The sequence below is a fragment of the Rutidosis leptorrhynchoides genome, chromosome 10 (genome assembly GCF_046630445.1).
Source record: "Rutidosis leptorrhynchoides isolate AG116_Rl617_1_P2 chromosome 10, CSIRO_AGI_Rlap_v1, whole genome shotgun sequence".
In the NCBI taxonomy this organism is placed as follows: Eukaryota; Viridiplantae; Streptophyta; class Magnoliopsida; order Asterales; family Asteraceae; genus Rutidosis; species Rutidosis leptorrhynchoides.
Genome location: NC_092342.1, coordinates 258056968 through 258074832, shown reverse-complemented (window position 1 = coordinate 258074832; position 17865 = coordinate 258056968). Strand labels below are relative to the sequence as shown.

General features: G+C 32.4%; 1 long non-coding RNA gene across 2 annotated transcripts; it reads left to right on the top strand.

The window, feature by feature from the left end:
• Positions 1–11474: 11474 nt before the first annotated feature.
• On the top strand, positions 11475–14563 carry LOC139872780 (uncharacterized). Of its 2 annotated transcripts, XR_011767158.1 has the most exons (6): positions 11475–11755; positions 12450–12514; positions 12606–12923; positions 13002–13095; positions 13712–13768; positions 14360–14563. It is a non-coding gene; the product is annotated as an uncharacterized lncRNA (long non-coding RNA). The 2 variants fall into 2 exon arrangements; XR_011767157.1 differs by lacking the exon at positions 14360–14563 and having other exon boundaries at positions 13712–14333.
• The last annotated feature ends 3302 nt before the right edge of the window (positions 14564–17865 follow it).

Sequence of the window (17865 nt, the reverse complement as noted above, 5' to 3'; positions counted from 1 at the left end):
GCTGCACCCATTGCTAAAGCACCGTATCGTTTAGCACCTTCCGAAATGAAGGAACTTTCTAACCAACTCCAAGAACTTTTGGATCTAGGTTTTATTCGTCCAAGTTCGTCCCCGTGGGGAGCTCCTGTCTTATTTGTCAAAAAGAAGGATGGTACATTGAGAATGTGTATTGATTACCGAGAGCTCAACAAGCTTACCATAAAGAATCGTTACCCGTTACCTCGCATTGATGATCTATTCGACCAACTTCAAGGGTCAAGCGTTTATTCTAAGATTGATTTAAGATCCGGTTATCACCAGCTCAGAGTCAAGGAGTCTGACATTCCTAAGACTGCATTCTGCACCTGATACGGACATTACGAATTTTGTGTTATGCCTTTTGGTTTAACCAATGCTCCAGCCGTATTTATGGATCTTATGAACCGTGTTTGCAAGCCTTACCTTGATAAATTCGTTATTGTTTTCATCGACGACATCTTGATCTATTCTAAAAGCGAGAAAGAACATGAGCAACATGTACGATTGATTCTTGAACTCTTAAGAAAAGAAAAACTCTACGCAAAATTTTCTAAGTGTGAGTTTTGGCTTAGAACCATACAATTCCTTGGACATGTTGTAGATAGTAATGGAATACATGTCGATCCCGCTAAAATCACCGCTGTTCAGAATTGGGAAGTGCCAAAGACTGCGAAGCATATTCGCCAATTTTTGGGACTTGTCGGTTACTACCGAAGATTTATTAAAGATTTTTCTCTTCTTGCAAAGCCTCTCACCAAGTTAACTCACAAAGGGAAGAAATTCGAGTGGTCCGAAGAACAAGAGTCTGCATTTAAGATTCTGAAAGAGAAGTTGACCACTGCTCCGATCTTATCTTTACCTGAAGGTTTCGACGATTTTGTTGTCTACTGCGATGCCTCGAAACAAGGGTTCGGTTGTGTTCTAATGCAACGCAAGAAGGTTATCGCTTATGCCTCCCAACAATTAAAGAAACATGAAGTTAATTACACCACACACGATTTAGAGTTAGGTGTTGTGGTATTCGCTCTGAAGATGTGGCGACATTATCTATACGGTACTAAGTTTACGATATTCACCGACAATAAGAGTCTTCAGCATGTCTTTAATCAGAAACAGCTAAACATGAGACAGAGACGATGGCTCGAATTGTTAAATGATTATGATTGTGAACTAAAGTATCATCCGGGAAAGGCAAATGTAGTTGCCGATGCTCTAAGTCGAAAGGACGAAGTTAGGCGTGTTCGTGCCTTGAATCTTAAGATCAAATCGAATCTCATCTCTCGAATCTGCGAAGTTCAAGTTGAAGCTATCAAACCTACACTTATCGAAGGAGAAGGACCTATAAATTTCGAAAACCAACTGCAAGTTAAGTCCAATGATACAAGATACTTTGGTAATCGAATTTGGGTTCCTCGTTATGGTAATCTCTGTGAACTAGTCTTGGATGAAGCACATAAGACTAGGTATTCTATTCATCCCGGTTCTAGTAAAATGTATCAGGATGTGAAAGAGTTCTACTGGTGGCCCAACATGAAAGGCGACATTGCTACTTATGTGAGTAAGTGTCTTACTTGTTCGAAAGTCAAAGCCGAGCACCAAAAGCCTTCTGGTCTTCTAACTCAACCCGATATTCCACAGTGGAAGTGGGATGGTATAGCTATGGACTTTATCACAAAATTGCCTAAGACTGCAAATGGCAATGATACGATTTGGGTCATAGTTGATCGTCTCACTAAGTCTGCACATTTCATACCAATCAAAGAGACTGACAGAATGGAAAAGTTAGCTCGAATCTATGTTAAAGAGATTGTTACTCGTCATGGTGTCCCTACTTCTATTATCTTGGATCGCGATAGTCGATTTACTTCCAATTTCTGGAAATCCTTGCAAGCGTCTCTTGGAACTCGACTCGACATGAGTACAGCTTATCATCCGCAAAAGGACGGTCAAAGTGAACGAACTATCCAAACTTTGGAGGATATGCTACGAGCATGTGTTATCGATTTCGGTAAAGGGTGGGATAAACACCTACCTTTAGTCGAGTTTTCTTACAACAACAGCTATCACTCTAGTATTAAAGCTGCACCATTCGAAGCTTTATACGGTCGCAAATGTAGATCTCCGTTGTGTTGGGATGAACTCGAGGACAGACAATTAACTGGTCCTGAACTTATTCATGAAACTTCCGAAAAGATCGTGCAAATCAAGAAGCGTTTAGAAACCGCTCGTAGTCGACAAAAGAGTTATGCCGACCCTCACCGAAAACCGTTAGAATTCCAAGTTGGAGATAACGTTATGTTAAAAGTATCTCCTTGGAAAGGTGTTATCCGCTTCGGTAAACGAAATAAACTCAGTCCGCGTTATGTTGGACCTTTCAAAGTTATTCAAAGAATCGGCCCCGTTGCGTATCGATTAGAACTTCCAGCTGAACTAAGTCAAGTACATGATGTGTTTCATGTCTCAAATCTGAAAAAGTGTCTCGCCGAAGATACTCTTGTTATTCCTTTGGATGATATCCGCATTGATGAACAAATGCACTTTGTCGAAGAACCTATAGAGATTATGAAAGAAGAGGTCAAACAGACTCGTAAGAGCAACATACCTATTGTTAAAGTCCGTTGGAATTCGCGTAGAGGCCCCGAATATACCTGGGAACGCAAAGACCAAATGATACGAAAATACCCCCATCTCTTCCCAACTGTTGATGAAGCAGACGGGAACTCCACTTAAAACTTTGGGACGAAGTTTTCATTAACGGGGAGGTACTATAACGACCCTCATTTTTCCATCTATATAATGCCCGAACAAAAGATTTAAGTATAATGAATAAACTCTAAGTACTAATAAAAGGTCGTTATATACATACGAAATTAACGAACGTTAAACGAATAATAAATTTTATTCAACAACGTACGCGTAAGAATTTTTATAAAAAAAAATTTATGTCATAACATGATTACATATAAAATACTTATATTAATTTTGTATTTAGTTAATATATTATACAATTAATAAATACAAGTATATATAAATGTAGTAACATATATAAAACTAATAAAATTATAAAGTAATAATTTAATTAAATAAAAACCACATTTAGTAATTATAATTTTATAAATACCGAATATATATTTATATTTATCAAAATTCGTATTTAATAATTAAATAAAAATAGAAATTTAGTTAGTTAACATTTTTAGAACTATGAAATATATATATATATATATATATATATATATATATATATTTTTTTTTTTTTAAAGTAGTATTTTTTTATATATAAACTAGATCTAGATCCACTTTTATTTATTTTATTCCTACTTTTAACTTTACTTTTATTTATTTATATTTTGAAATGGTGGCATGACTGGCCATAAATACTTTTAATTTTTTTTACAAGACACTAGTTATTTTTTTATATAAACTTTTGTATTTTTTTATTTTCTCTTTACCAAAAATTGTAACTATAAATACCATAGCCTAGTTCACAAATTTTGTACACCAAAAACTTGAAGAATTCTCTCTCAAACCTCTGCAAAAATTATTTTTGTAAGTTCTCTATATTATTTTTATAGTTTTTATTTAGTTTTTATCATATTTTTGTGCTAGTTTTATGTTAAATACCAAATAAATACGAAATTAATTATAATAAATAATGTAAATACATGATAATTAGTATTAAGTATCCTAATGACTATAAAAATTATTTTTATGAATTATACATTCGAATTTATATTTATTAAAAATCAAAAACTGATTTTTTTTATATTCGGTATATATAGATATATAATAAATAAATAGTAAACGATTATATATATATGTTTTTACAATTTTCGCTTATCACATATGTTATACAAGTAATTATAAAAATTAATTTTTGATTTAATTGCCATTTTAAATAATTAATTTGTATTTTCTTTAGTTTTGCTACAGTAGCCGAAAACAGTGTTTTTAAAATAAAAAGAGAACTAAATGGTATAATATTTTTATGACTACAATAATTAATATAAACTACTTTGGAACTATTAAGAAAGTTATAAAAATTATTTTTTTGAATTAATGAATATATATTTCTAGTTAATTTCGAATTTAAACTAATAACAATACAAAAGTTGAATTAAATAGTTAAACTATTAATATAATTATACAAATAATTTTTCTAAGCTTAATATACTAATATAAGCTTACGAAAATTATTGGTTGAATTAATTTAGTTGATTTAATAATTATTACTTTATAAACTTTGATTTATTGCAAACCGAAAAAGAAATTAGCAATAAATACTTTTACACCATAACAAAAATTTATAAAATTTTCCTAAGTTTATTTTGATCAGTAGAACCTAAGAAAAATATAATATGTGGTGTTAAACTTGTTTACCTATTTATTTGCATTTTAACTATTAAAACAATTATAAAAAGTAATATTTAATACACAAAACTTAATATTAATGTATAGAAAATTTTTATTATGTTTTATACAAGTTACTTACTGTTATGAAATCAATAAAACACTTGTTAGCATCATTAGATAATTATTGGTGCTTATATTGATCTAAAACATAATTTAAACTATATATATATATATATATATATATATATATATATATATATATATATATATATATATATATATATATATATATATATATATATATATATATATATGTATCCTTACATATATATAATATATATATATATATTAAACACTTATAAGTAAAGTATATAAAGTGTTGTATTTCTATACGCACCTAAAAACGTATTGGAACGGTATATTAGATGGGTATAGATCTTGATCTTTCTCGAGTGGATGGACGCTCGAAAGTCTAGGCGGAGAGTTTGGATTACCGAGTTAAAGGATCCTGTGGCTCAGAAACCTATGACCTGAAAAGGCCATTTTAAATTGAAAGTGTTAGATTGGAAGCTTGTCTAGTATGAAAAGCCTTTCCAAAACGATAAACCTTCTTTAAACTTACTATAAAAGAAAATACTTACACTTATCATAATACGGGCAAAACATCTAAACTATTCTCAACTTATTCTTAGGTTGACTTCTCTGTGCTTCGATCATCCATACTTTCTCTTTAAGGAATACTTTCACTCACCGAATTACTAAGGTGACTTTCATAGCCCCATTCTTATTGCTATAGCACTTTTTATACTTACTGGGGTGAGACACATGCTGCTTTTATACTTTAAACAACTTAGACACAAGTACGAACCTAAACTGTACTATGACTAGCTTATGCTACTAAGACCCCACAGTGATATTTTTTAACTGCTTTCAGGATAAGGCATTCTTAATTATTGGGGGTAGGCCTATCGGGAGTAACGTCCCCGATACATTTGACCGCGATGTCTTTGTATTACTTAATAATGATTTAAACATGGTGATAAGGTACTGCCAACTTATCATCGGGGCAACAAAACAAACGTTTAGTCTAAAATATCACGAATCAGTACTACTTTTGGATCTGTGTGATCTACTTTTATAACAAATCTTGTGGTCTAAGAACAAACGGTCAATCATATTTGTTAAACCTATGAATTTCGCTCAACCTTTTTGGTTGACACTTTTAGCATGTTTGTCTCAGGTACTGAATGATCAGGACCTCTATATCTACTGCTTATGTGATGACTTACTTGGCTAGGATCAAGAATTATCGCATATTTACTTTTCTGCATTTGAACAATTTATAATTCTTGTAACGACATTATTAATCCTTCCGCTGCAAAATTTGGTTTTATTCATATAGTATTTGTTCTCATTTTATAATATGTTAGTATGTATTATGATATTGAATTACATTTCGCCCAGGCCCTAACTGGGGGTGTGATACACATAGTGAACAAAGAAGGTATCCAGGTGGACCCGGCAAAGATCGAAACCGTTGAAAAGTGGGAAACCCCAAAAACTCCGAAGCATATACGTCAGTTTTTAGGATTGGCTGGTTACTACAGAAGATTCATCCAAGATTTCTCCAAAATAGCAAAACCCTTGACTGCATTAACGCATAAAGGGAAGAAATTTGAATGGAAGGATGAACAAGAGAAGGCGTTTCAATTATTGAAGAAAAAGCTAACTACGGCACCTATATTGTCATTGCCTGAAGGGAATGATGATTTTGTGATTTATTGTGATGCATCAAAGCAAGGTCTCGGTTGTGTATTAATGCAACGGACGAAGGTGATTGCTTATGCGTCTAGACAATTGAAGATTCACGAGCAAAATTATACGACGCATGATTTGGAATTAGGCGCGGTTGTTTTTGCATTAAAGACTTGGAGGCACTACTTATATGGGGTCAAAAGTATTATATATACCGACCACAAAAGTCTTCAACACATATTTAATCAGAAACAACTGAATATGAGGCAGCGTAGGTGGATTGAATTGTTGAATGATTACGACTTTGAGATTCGTTACCACCCGGGGAAGGCAAATGTGGTAGCCGACGCCTTGAGCAGAAAGGACAGAGAACCCATTCGAGTAAAATCTATGAATATAATGATTCACACTAACCTTACTACTCAAATAAAGGAGGCGCAACAAGGAGTTTTAAAAGAGGGAAATTTAAAGGATGAAATACCCAAAGGATTGGAGAAGCATCTTAATATTCGGGAAGACGGAACCCGGTATAGGGATGAAAGAATTTGGGTACCAAAATTTGGAGATATGAGAGAAATGGTACTTAGAGAAGCTCATAAAACCAGATACTCAATACATCCTGGAACGGGGAAGATGTACAAGGATCTTAAGAAACATTTTTGGTGGCCAGGTATGAAAGCCGATATTGCTAAATATGTAGGAGAATGTTTGACGTGTTCTAAGGTCAAAGCTGAACATCAAAAACCATCAGGTCTACTACAACAACCTGAAATCCCGGAATAGAAATGGGAAAACATTACCATGGATTTCATTACTAAATTGCCAAGGACTGCAAGTGGTTATGATACTATTTGGGTAATAGTTGATCGTCTCACCAAGTCAGCACACTTCTTGCCAATAAGAGAAGATGACAAGATGGAGAAGTTAGCACGACTGTATTTGAAGGAAGTCGTCTCCAGACATGGAATACCAATCTCTATTATCTCTGATAGGGATGGCAGATTTATTTCAAGATTCTGGCAGACATTACAGCAAGCATTGGGAACTCGTCTAGACATGAGTACTGCCTATCATCCACAAACTGAGGGGCAGAGCGAAAGGACGATACAAACACTTGAAGACATGCTACGAGCTTGTGTTATTGATTTCGGAAACAGTTGGGATCGACATCTATCGTTAGCAGAATTTTCCTACAACAACAGCTACCATTCAAGCATTGAGATGGCGCCGTTTGAAGCACTTTATGGTAGAAAGTGCAGGTCTCCGATTTGTTGGAGTGAAGTGGAGGATAGACAGATTACGGGTCCGGAGATAATACAAGAAACTACCGAGAAAATCATCCAAATTCAACAAAGATTGAAAACCGCCCAGAGTCGACAAAAGAGCTACGCGGACAGTAAAAGAAAAGATATAGAGTTTGAAATTGGAGAAATGGTCATGCTTAAGGTTTCACCTTGGAAAGGCGTTGTTCGATTTGGTAAACGGGGGAAACTAAATCCAAGGTACATTGGACCATTCAAGATTATAGATCGTGTCGGACCAGTAGCTTACCAACTGGAGCTACCTCAACAACTCGCGGCTGTACATAACACTTTCCACGTCTCAAATTTGAAGAAATGTTTTGCTAAAGAAGATCTCACTATTCCGTTGGACGAAATCCAAATCAATGAAAAACTTCAATTCATTGAAGAACCCGTCGAAATAATGGATCGTGAGGTTAAGAGACTTAAACAAAACAAGATACCGATTGTTAAGGTTCGATGGAATGCTCGTAGAGGACTCGAGTTCACCTGGGAGCGTGAAGATCAGATGAAGAAGAAATACCCGCATTTATTTCCAGAAGATACGTCAACACCTCCAACTGCTTAAAATTTCGGGACGAAATTTATTTAACGGGTAGGTACTGTAGTGACCCAAACTTTTCCATGTTTATATATATATTAAATGAAATTGTTATTTACATGATTAAGTGTTTCCAACATGTTAAGCAATCAAACTTGTTAAGACTTGATTAATTAAAATAGGTTTCATATAGATAATTGACCACCCAAGTTGACCGGTGATTCACGAACGTTAAAATTGTAAAAACTATACGATGACATATATATGGTTATATATATAGTTAACATGATTTTATTATAAGTATGTATCTCATTAGGTATTTTAACAATGAGTTATATACATAAAAATGAGACTATTAATCTAAGAAACTCGAAAACGATATATATAACGATTATCGTTATAACAACGTCTTACTAGGTACATATGAATCATATTAAGATATTGATACACTTGGTTAATTATGTTAAATGATAAGTAAATATATTATTAAGTGTATTAACAATGAAATACATATGTAAAAATAAGACTACTAACTTAATGATTTCGAAACGAGACATATATGTAACGATTATCGTTGTAACGACATTTAACTGTATATATATCATACTAAGATATATTATATATCATAATATTATGATAATATAACAATTTAACATCTCATTTATTATAATAAACAATGGGTTAACAACATTCAACAAGATCGTTAACCTAAAGGTTTCAAAACAACGTTTACATGTAACGACTAACGATGACTTAACGACTCAGTTAAAATGTATATACATGTAGTGTTTTAATATGTATTCATACACTTTTGAAAGACTTCAATACACTTATCAAAATACTTCTACTTAACAAAAATGCTTACAATTACATCCTCGTTCAGTTTCATCAACAATTCTACTCGTATGCACCCGTATTCATACTCGTACAATACACAGCTTTTAGATGTATGTACTATTGGTATATACACTCCAATGATCAGCTCTTAGCAGCCCATGTGAGTCACCTAACACATGTGGGAACCATCATTTGGAAACTAGCATGAAATATCTCATAAAATTACAAAAATATGAGTAATCATTCATGACTTATTTACATGAAAACAAAATTACATATCCTTTATATCTAATCCATACACCAACGGCCAAAAACACCTACAAACAGTTTCATTCTTCAATTTTCTTCATCTAATTGATCTCTCTCAAGTTCTATCTTCAAGTTCTAAGTGTTCTTCATAAATTCCAAAAGTTCTAGTTTCATAAAATCAAGAATACTTCCAAGATTGCAAGTTTACTTCCAAGTTTTCTAAATCCATTCCAAGTAATCATCAAAGATCAAGAAACCTTTGTTACTTACAGTAGGTTATCTTTCTAATACAAGGTAATAATCATATTCAAACTTTAATTCAATTTCTATAACTATAACAATCTTATTTCGAGTGGAAATCTTACTTGAAATTGTTTTCGTGTCATGATTCTGCTTCAAGAACTTTCAAGCCATCCAAGGATCCTTTGAAGCTAGATCTATTTTTCTCATTTCCAGTAGGTTTATCCAAGGAACTTGAGATAGTAATTATGTTCATAACATCATTCGATTCATACATATAAAGCTATCTTATTCGAAGGTTTAAACTTGTAATCACTAGAACATAGTTTAGTTAATTCTAAACTTGTTCGTAAATAAAAGTTAATCCTTCTAACTTGACTTTTAAAATCAACTAAACACATGTTCTATATCTATATGATATGCTAACTTAATGATTTAAAATCTGGAAACACGAAAAACACCGTAAAACCGGATTTACGCCGTCGTAGTAACACCGCGGGCTGTTTTGGGTTAGTTAATTAAAAACTATGATAAACTTTGATTTAAAAGTTGTTATTCTGGGAAAATAATTTTTATTATGAACATGAAACTATATCCAAAAATTATGGTTAAACTCAAAGTGGAAGTATGTTTTCTAAAATGGTCATCTAGACGTCGTTCTTTCGACTGAAATGACTACCTTTACAAAAACGACTTGTAACTTATTTTTCCGACTATAAACCTATACTTTTTCTATTTAAATTCATAAAATAGAGTTCAATATGAAACCATAGCAATTTGATTCACTCAAAACGGATTTAAAATGAAGAAGTTATGGGTAAAACAAGATTGGATAATTTTTCTCATTTTAGCTACGTGAAAATTGGTAACAAATCTATTCCAACCATAACTTAATCAACTTGTATTGTATATTATGTAATCTTGAGATACCATAGACACGTATACAATGTTTCAACCTATCATGTCGACACATCTATATATATTTCGGAACAACCATAGACACTCTATATGTGAATGTTGGAGTTAGCTATACAGGGTTGAGGTTGATTCCAAAATATATATAGTTTGAGTTGTGATCAATACTGAGATACGTATACACTGGGTCGTGGATTGATTCAAGATAATATTTATCGATTTATTTCTGTACATCTAACTGTGGACAACTAGTTGTAGGTTACTAACGAGGACATCTGACTTAATAAACTTAAAACATCAAAATATATTAAAAGTGTTGTAAATATATTTTGAACATACTTTGATATATATGTATATATTGTTATAGGTTCGTGAATCAACCAGTGGCCAAGTCTTACTTCCCGACGAAGTAAAAATCTGTGAAAGTGAGTTATAGTCCAACTTTTAAAATCTAATATTTTTGGGATGAGAATACATGCATGTTTTATAAATGATTTACAAAATAGACACAAGTACGTGAAACTACATTCTATGGTTGAATTATCGAAATCGAATATGCCCCTTTTTATTAAGTCTGGTAATCTAAGAATTAGGGAACAGATACCCTAATTGACGCGAATCCTAAAGATAGATCTATTGGGCCTAACAAACCCCATCCAAAGTACCGGATGCTTTAGTACTTCGAAATTTATATCATATCCGAAGGGTGTCCCGGAATGATGGGGATATTCTTATATATGCATCTTGTTAATGTCGGTTACCAGGTGTTCACCATATGAATGATTTTTATCTCTATGTATGGGATGTGTATTAAAATATGAAATCTTGTGGTCTATTGTTACGATTTGATATATATAGGTTAAACCTATAACTCACCAATATTTTTGTTGACGTTTAAAGCATGTTTATTCTCAGGTGAATACTAAGAGCTTACGCTGTTGCATACTAAAATAAGGACAAGATTTGGAGTCCATGTTTGTATGATATTGTGTAAAAACTGCATTCAAGAAACTGATTTCGATGTAACATATTTGTATTGTAAACCATTATGTAATGGTCGTGTGTAAACAGGATATTTTAGATTATCATTATTTGATAATCTACGTAAAGCTTTTTAAACCTTTATTTATGAAATAAAGGTTATGGTTTGTTTTAAAAATGAATGCAGTCTTTGAAAAACATCTCATATAGAGGTCAAAACCTCGCAACAAAATCAATTAATATGGAACGTTTTTAATCAATAAGAACTGGACATTTCAGCCGCTACAAGGAATTAAACGGCGAACTAATTACCCACACAACGATGTAAACTTTGTTTCGAATTTCCTCTGTACTAAAATTAGGGTTACGCATCTCAGTCTAATCGATTCCGGTGGATTTTCCGTTCAATTCATCGGAAATCGTATCCAGTTTTTTTTACTCGCCGGAAGCTGATTGCGGAGGACGACGATTATAAACATATCATAAATCTTTTAAGGTATGGATTGGAGGTTAAATTAGGGTTTATACACTTGAAATCAATAAGCACGCTTCAATCAGGGTTAAGGTACTTTAATCTATTATATTTTTGTAATTTAATAATCTTTTATTTTGTATATAGTGCTAATCGAAACGATCTTTTTGCAGAAATATATTGAAAAAGTGTTAATCGGATTTCTTTAATCATACAAATCGATTCTTGATTTTTAATAATACGCGTCTTTATTCAAAATTTGATTCTTGATCTGTTTTAATTTGAATGGTCTGAGAATACAAAAGCAAATAGAAAGTAAAATTTGACTATAAAAATCTATTTATAAATAAATGAAATTGCATAAATTTATGTATAACGTTTTAAATGTGGGTTGAGTATTGGGTTAAAAGTGGTAAAAATATTGGTTACAGGTTAAAGTGTGTGGTGTTCTTCGCATGCTGCAACAGTCTTCATCAAATTACGTTTATAGTATCACATTCACATTCTTAGTATCATGCCATATAAGCTGATAACACACATAAGGTGGGCTGACCTCAAATGATGTTGGAGCTTTCATGTATTAGTACGCTTTGGGTGACTTTCAGTCAACTTCCTTTTTATTTTATTTTACCTCCATAACCCAAATAGATATATTTCAGAAGTAAATGGGTCCAAATTGCCACATTTACCTAGATGGTGTAAACCTACCCATTTGACTACCCCTACCATAACACAAACTCTAGAACAGGTCATTTCAAAATTTTAAAGTTGTTGCTTGCTATTGCAGGTTTGTATGGCCACGTGACCTTTGTTATGTGAGGTATTGGCGTCGAAATGATGATGGTAGTTATGGTTAGTGCCCACATATATCATTACTTTGCATCGTCATGTATCCATTTAAATTTAGATATATTAGCATTTTATTTTTCACATCTTTTTGCAGTTGTGCTATTTTTTGCTCAAGGGAGCATGAAAATTGTGGTCCACAACTAGGATCTGTCCGGGCTCATATTAAGAGTAATTTTTTTTCCACAACCAGGATCTGTCCGGGCTCACATGGAGCCATTTACCCCAAAATGGTAAATAATATATGCATTACAGTTGTGGTGGGTTTTAGGCACTCTCTGAAATGTTGAGTTAGTTCTTTAATTTTACCCATCATCGTAAGAGTGGCTGAATCACCCGATGCATAAATAATACTCCTGAAACTTGTGTTTGCAACTGGCGCATCTACTATAAAGGACGTTCTGCTATAATTCGGGTAACTGTAGTTCGACTTATAATTATTTACTATATCTTTTTATCATTTCGATATTTGTATTTAAGTCTTTTTTTTCAGTGTTCATGTGTTAACAATCAAGTCACCTCAGATTAGTGCCTAACAATAGCACTCAATGCGTTCTATCGCAAAGATTTGATCTATGCCTATAGAGGTTTGTAATGCAATCTCGACCCATTTACTACACAGGAGGATTGTGTATATGTTTTGAATATCATGTTATTGATAGTTAGTAAAGTTTAAGAAAGCAACACTAAGAGTAAAATTTAGAATTAGATAGTTGATGGGTTGCAGACTAAGAATATCATGTTCTTGATAGTTAGTGAAGTTTAAGAAAGCAACACTAGGAATATCATGTTCTTGATAGTTAAGTTTAAGAAAGCAACTCTAAATGTAAAATTTAGAATTAGATAGTTGATGCACAATGATGATGATGATAAGAATTAGAAATAATCTCATATTTAGAATTTATGTTTTACAAAAACAGATAGTTAACACTCGCAGACTAACATGTTACATTCGAATTATTAGCCACTGCGTTTGTTAATTTTTTTGTGTTATGCAATTAGCTATATCAAGGTCCACTAAGTGAGCTAAATATGAATACATCGACAGATAGAAGTGGAAATAATAACACAGTACTTAAATGTTTTGGATAATACTTCCTATCAATGATATATATCTATTTTACCATGAGTTTATTAGTGATTTGGCGTCCTAAAATTTGATTTTTGACTCATTCGTTCTTTCGGTTCTGTAACGTTTACTAGCTTGCATCATGAAGGAAAGTTTGTCTAGAGATTCCAACAAGCCTCACTTGCAACTCTGTAAGTCCATTTCTTTCCAATGACGTTGGTGATTTGACCAATTTACTTATAAATTTGTTGGTTTGCAGTGACGAAAACATAAATTTTTTTCATCCGGGGCGAAATTTTTTAAAAAACGTAGCAATTTTTTTGAGCAAAATATGAAGGTTTTTGGGCAAAATTTGGAGGTTTTTGGGCAATATTTGAAGGTTATGGGGCAAAATATGGAGGTTTTGGGGCAGAAAAAAATTCCACTGGGGCAAAATCGAAATACCCAAAATTTTTACACTGAAAATTACAAATCCACTGGGGGCGGGTGCCCTCTTGTCCCCACCTGTTAATCTTGTGATGAAGACCTATAAACTTATGATTTAATGCTTGATTTTTCTACAATTTAAGGTGTTTGATTTATCGTATTTCATTACGATTTTTGTAATTTGATTTTGATAGATTTTTGTTTGATGAATGATAAATTCCAGAATCAAACCATGTGTGTGATTATTCTCTTGAATGAATAAAGAAAAGAGCTTTAAATCACCCACATAGCATTTGGTTTTGATGTCAATAAAAGCAACTCTTTTTGTTAAGTCAATTTATTTCCTCTGATCACAGTTTAGCAAATCTTGCAAGGCACCGGTATGTTTATAGTAACCAATATTTTAATTGACGGGTCATAACGTAAATACCTGGTCAATATGTGACATGTGGGATGTGGGACTTGATGACCTGATGAGACTAAAAATGATGGATGGATGGCTCCTGAGGCACTCTTTATTTCACCATAAAGTTGTTTATTAAGAATTCTACAAGCTTACGAAGTGTTCTGTCATCAAACTGCTATCAACAACAAACAATGTTGTACAAATAGTAACGATTACGAAAACTATTTTTTAGAGCTGCCGTGCAACGCACGGGTTCTTAAAATCTAGTAATATAATATATGGTATGAAACCGGGCCTCAACTAGATGAACAAGGTATAATGTTTGATCTTTTATCTTATTACTGAAATTACCCGTGAAATCATGAGTTTGTTTAAACAAAATAGTTTAATGATATGTTTTAGGTATTAAATGAACGTAAATGCTAAAGTCATTTAGTTTAATGACCCGTGGAACCACAGAGTCCGACTAAAAAACTCGTCAGCTAAACATTTTATCAAACACCTAAAATGCATATTAAACAATCCACATCGAATCATAAGAGATAATATTGGTTGTTATTTTATTTTAAATGTGTAAATTAAAATATAAATTTAGAATTGGTTCCTTATACCTAGCTTCTATACCTTCTCGTACTCATTTCAAAATAATTAATTGAAATAATACAAAATTATTTAATTTTAATAATTAAAATAATTATTAATAATAATAATTAATTAATAAGATTTAATTTTAATTCAGAATTATTATAATTAATGAAATCACTCACCATGCTTAGATTTTTTTCTTTTGTTTTTTGATTTTCTTTTAACAAAAGAAGTATCCTTATAATGACATCATCATTATAGGATTTTAATAGAAACTATAGATACGCTTGGGGGTAATGTTTCTGACCGGTGAGAGATATTTTAAGCACTCTTATGGATTGTGATATTTTAGCTCCTTCGAAGGTGATATTGGCAGAACGATAGTTCTTCAAACGTACTTTTTTACAAGTTTGACAATTGGTCTGGTAAAGAATTTAGACGCGAGATGATGAATGGTAAAATTAAAAAAGTGGGTCCTATTGGTCGTTGAGGTGTTAGTTTTAGGCTTTATTGCTTGTTTTATGCTCGTCATTGATTGGTAGTGGTTGTACTCTTTTGTTCGTTTCTTGTGGGTTGTTTCCTATATGTTGAGGCTCACTTATAGATATTTTATAGTTATTTGTTGTTTTCTAAGTATGAGATTTTTCGGCTTATATTTTGTATCCTTTTGTTGTTGTCTATTTTCTTTTTAAAAACGTCTTTGATTCAGTTATCGTTATTTGTGTCAAAAGAAATAATAATATGGTTATAGATATTTTATAATTATTTTATGGTTAAATTTGAATGAGTGAAAAGGTTCTGGATGATGTGGTAAAATATGATCGAAAGTTTGGTGGGAAAAAGATAAATTAATAATATAAATATATCCGTGTTAAATTGTGATTAAATGATAAAATAATCAAACGCCTAACTCTTCCTCGTCATTCAATTGACTAACGCCAGAAAAATGTCACCGGCAACGGCGCGCTAGAGACTTTCCCGGTTTCACCGAAGTCAAGTTACCGTCACCACCACCTCATGAGGATGCGCTAAACATGGTCTACTAACACAAGCACCCACCAGAGTTTTGTATGAAATTACGCCCAAGTTAAAAACGCCCAAATTAAGTAAAGATATTGTGCGCTAGTCACAAAAATGAACTTTTTAAAAAGAGATAGGGAAGAGCAGTTTCAAAGCTGCTGCAATTATTGGGTGATAAACAAAATGCTGAATATAAACATACTCCGTATTTAGTTGAATACATGGATATGGATATGCCATTACCAACCAATTGAACCTTTTTTTACAATCAATAAAAAACTTCAGTTCTGTTATAATATATAAATATATATATATAAATGGATAGTCAATTATTGATACACAAAAGTAATATTATTGTATTACCTAAACTTGTGATATTTTTGCTATAAATAGCCATGAATGCAAGCATTAAACTTGCACCATTTTCTCACACTTACAAAGTGTTTCTTTCTTTCTCTCCATTATCATCTTTATTCTTACACTTCATTATTAGTATTCTTAATCAAGAATCAAATCACTAAAGGTAGTTATAAGCCTACTGAATTATAACATCAAGAATCAAACCACTAAAGGTAGTTATAAGCCTACTGAATTATAACACGTTATCAGCACGATAATCTTAATACTAATTATGGTTGGCTCTGCCACCTAAATGATATATGGTCGGTTATACCACCTGAATAATATATGATCGACACTGTCGTCTAATTATCATTTATGTTACTAACATTTATATTTCAATTATCTAACATTTATATGGCCGACACTGTCGCCTAATTATCATTTATGTTACTAACATTTATATTTCTATTATCTAACATTTATATGGCCGACACTGTCGCCTAATTATCATTTATGTTTACTAATATTTATATTTATGTTATATAACATTTATTAATGATTACTTACATATGGTCGACACTGTCACCTACTTATCATTTATGTTATATTAAATTTATGTTTAATGTTTATATACTTATGAATATAAAGTGACTATAATTTATCATGTTGTTTGTTTTAATAGAAAATGTCGAATCTGGAAAAGCTTAAATTTACTCCTTTAGAATCAACTGGAAACAACTACATGCCATGGGTTATAAAAGTAAAAATGCATCTTAAATCAATGGGCATTCTTGAAGCCATAAATGAAAACAACAATTGTTCTGAAAAAGAACAAGCAACGGCATGTTGCTTTATTCATCAACATATTGATGAATGCTTACAAAATAATTATGTGACTGTAGAAGATCCCCATGTTTTATGGGAAGGTCTCAAAAGCAGATTCAATAATCAAAGAGAAATTTTACTTCCAGCTGCTATGGAACAATGGAGAACATTAAGGTTCCAAGACTTTAAGAAAGTAAATGAATATAGCTCAGCTCTGTATAATACATGTTCACAACTTAAATTCTGTGGACATGAAATAAGTGATGCGGACATGATGGAGAAAACTTTCTCCACAATGAATGCTGCAAACATCACAGTGCAAAGAAATTTGAGAATGCTAAAGTTCAAAACATATCCTGAACTTAATTCATATCTCTTAGTTGCAGAGCAAAATGATGAGCTATTAATGAAAAATCAGCAATCCCGTCCTACTGGTACACTTGCAATCCCTGAAGCAAATACTGCAAATAATTATAAACAGGGACAAGGACGCGGGCAAGGTCGTGGTTATAATAACCATCACCATCATCATGCCAAAAGCCATAACTATGGTAGAAACCATCCTTATGGTAATGGTAATGGGCGTGGACGTGGTCGTGGTCGTGGCCGTGGTGGTCAAAGAAATAATAATCCACGAAAATATAAATATCAACCACAAAACAAGCCCACTAAACAAGATGTTGA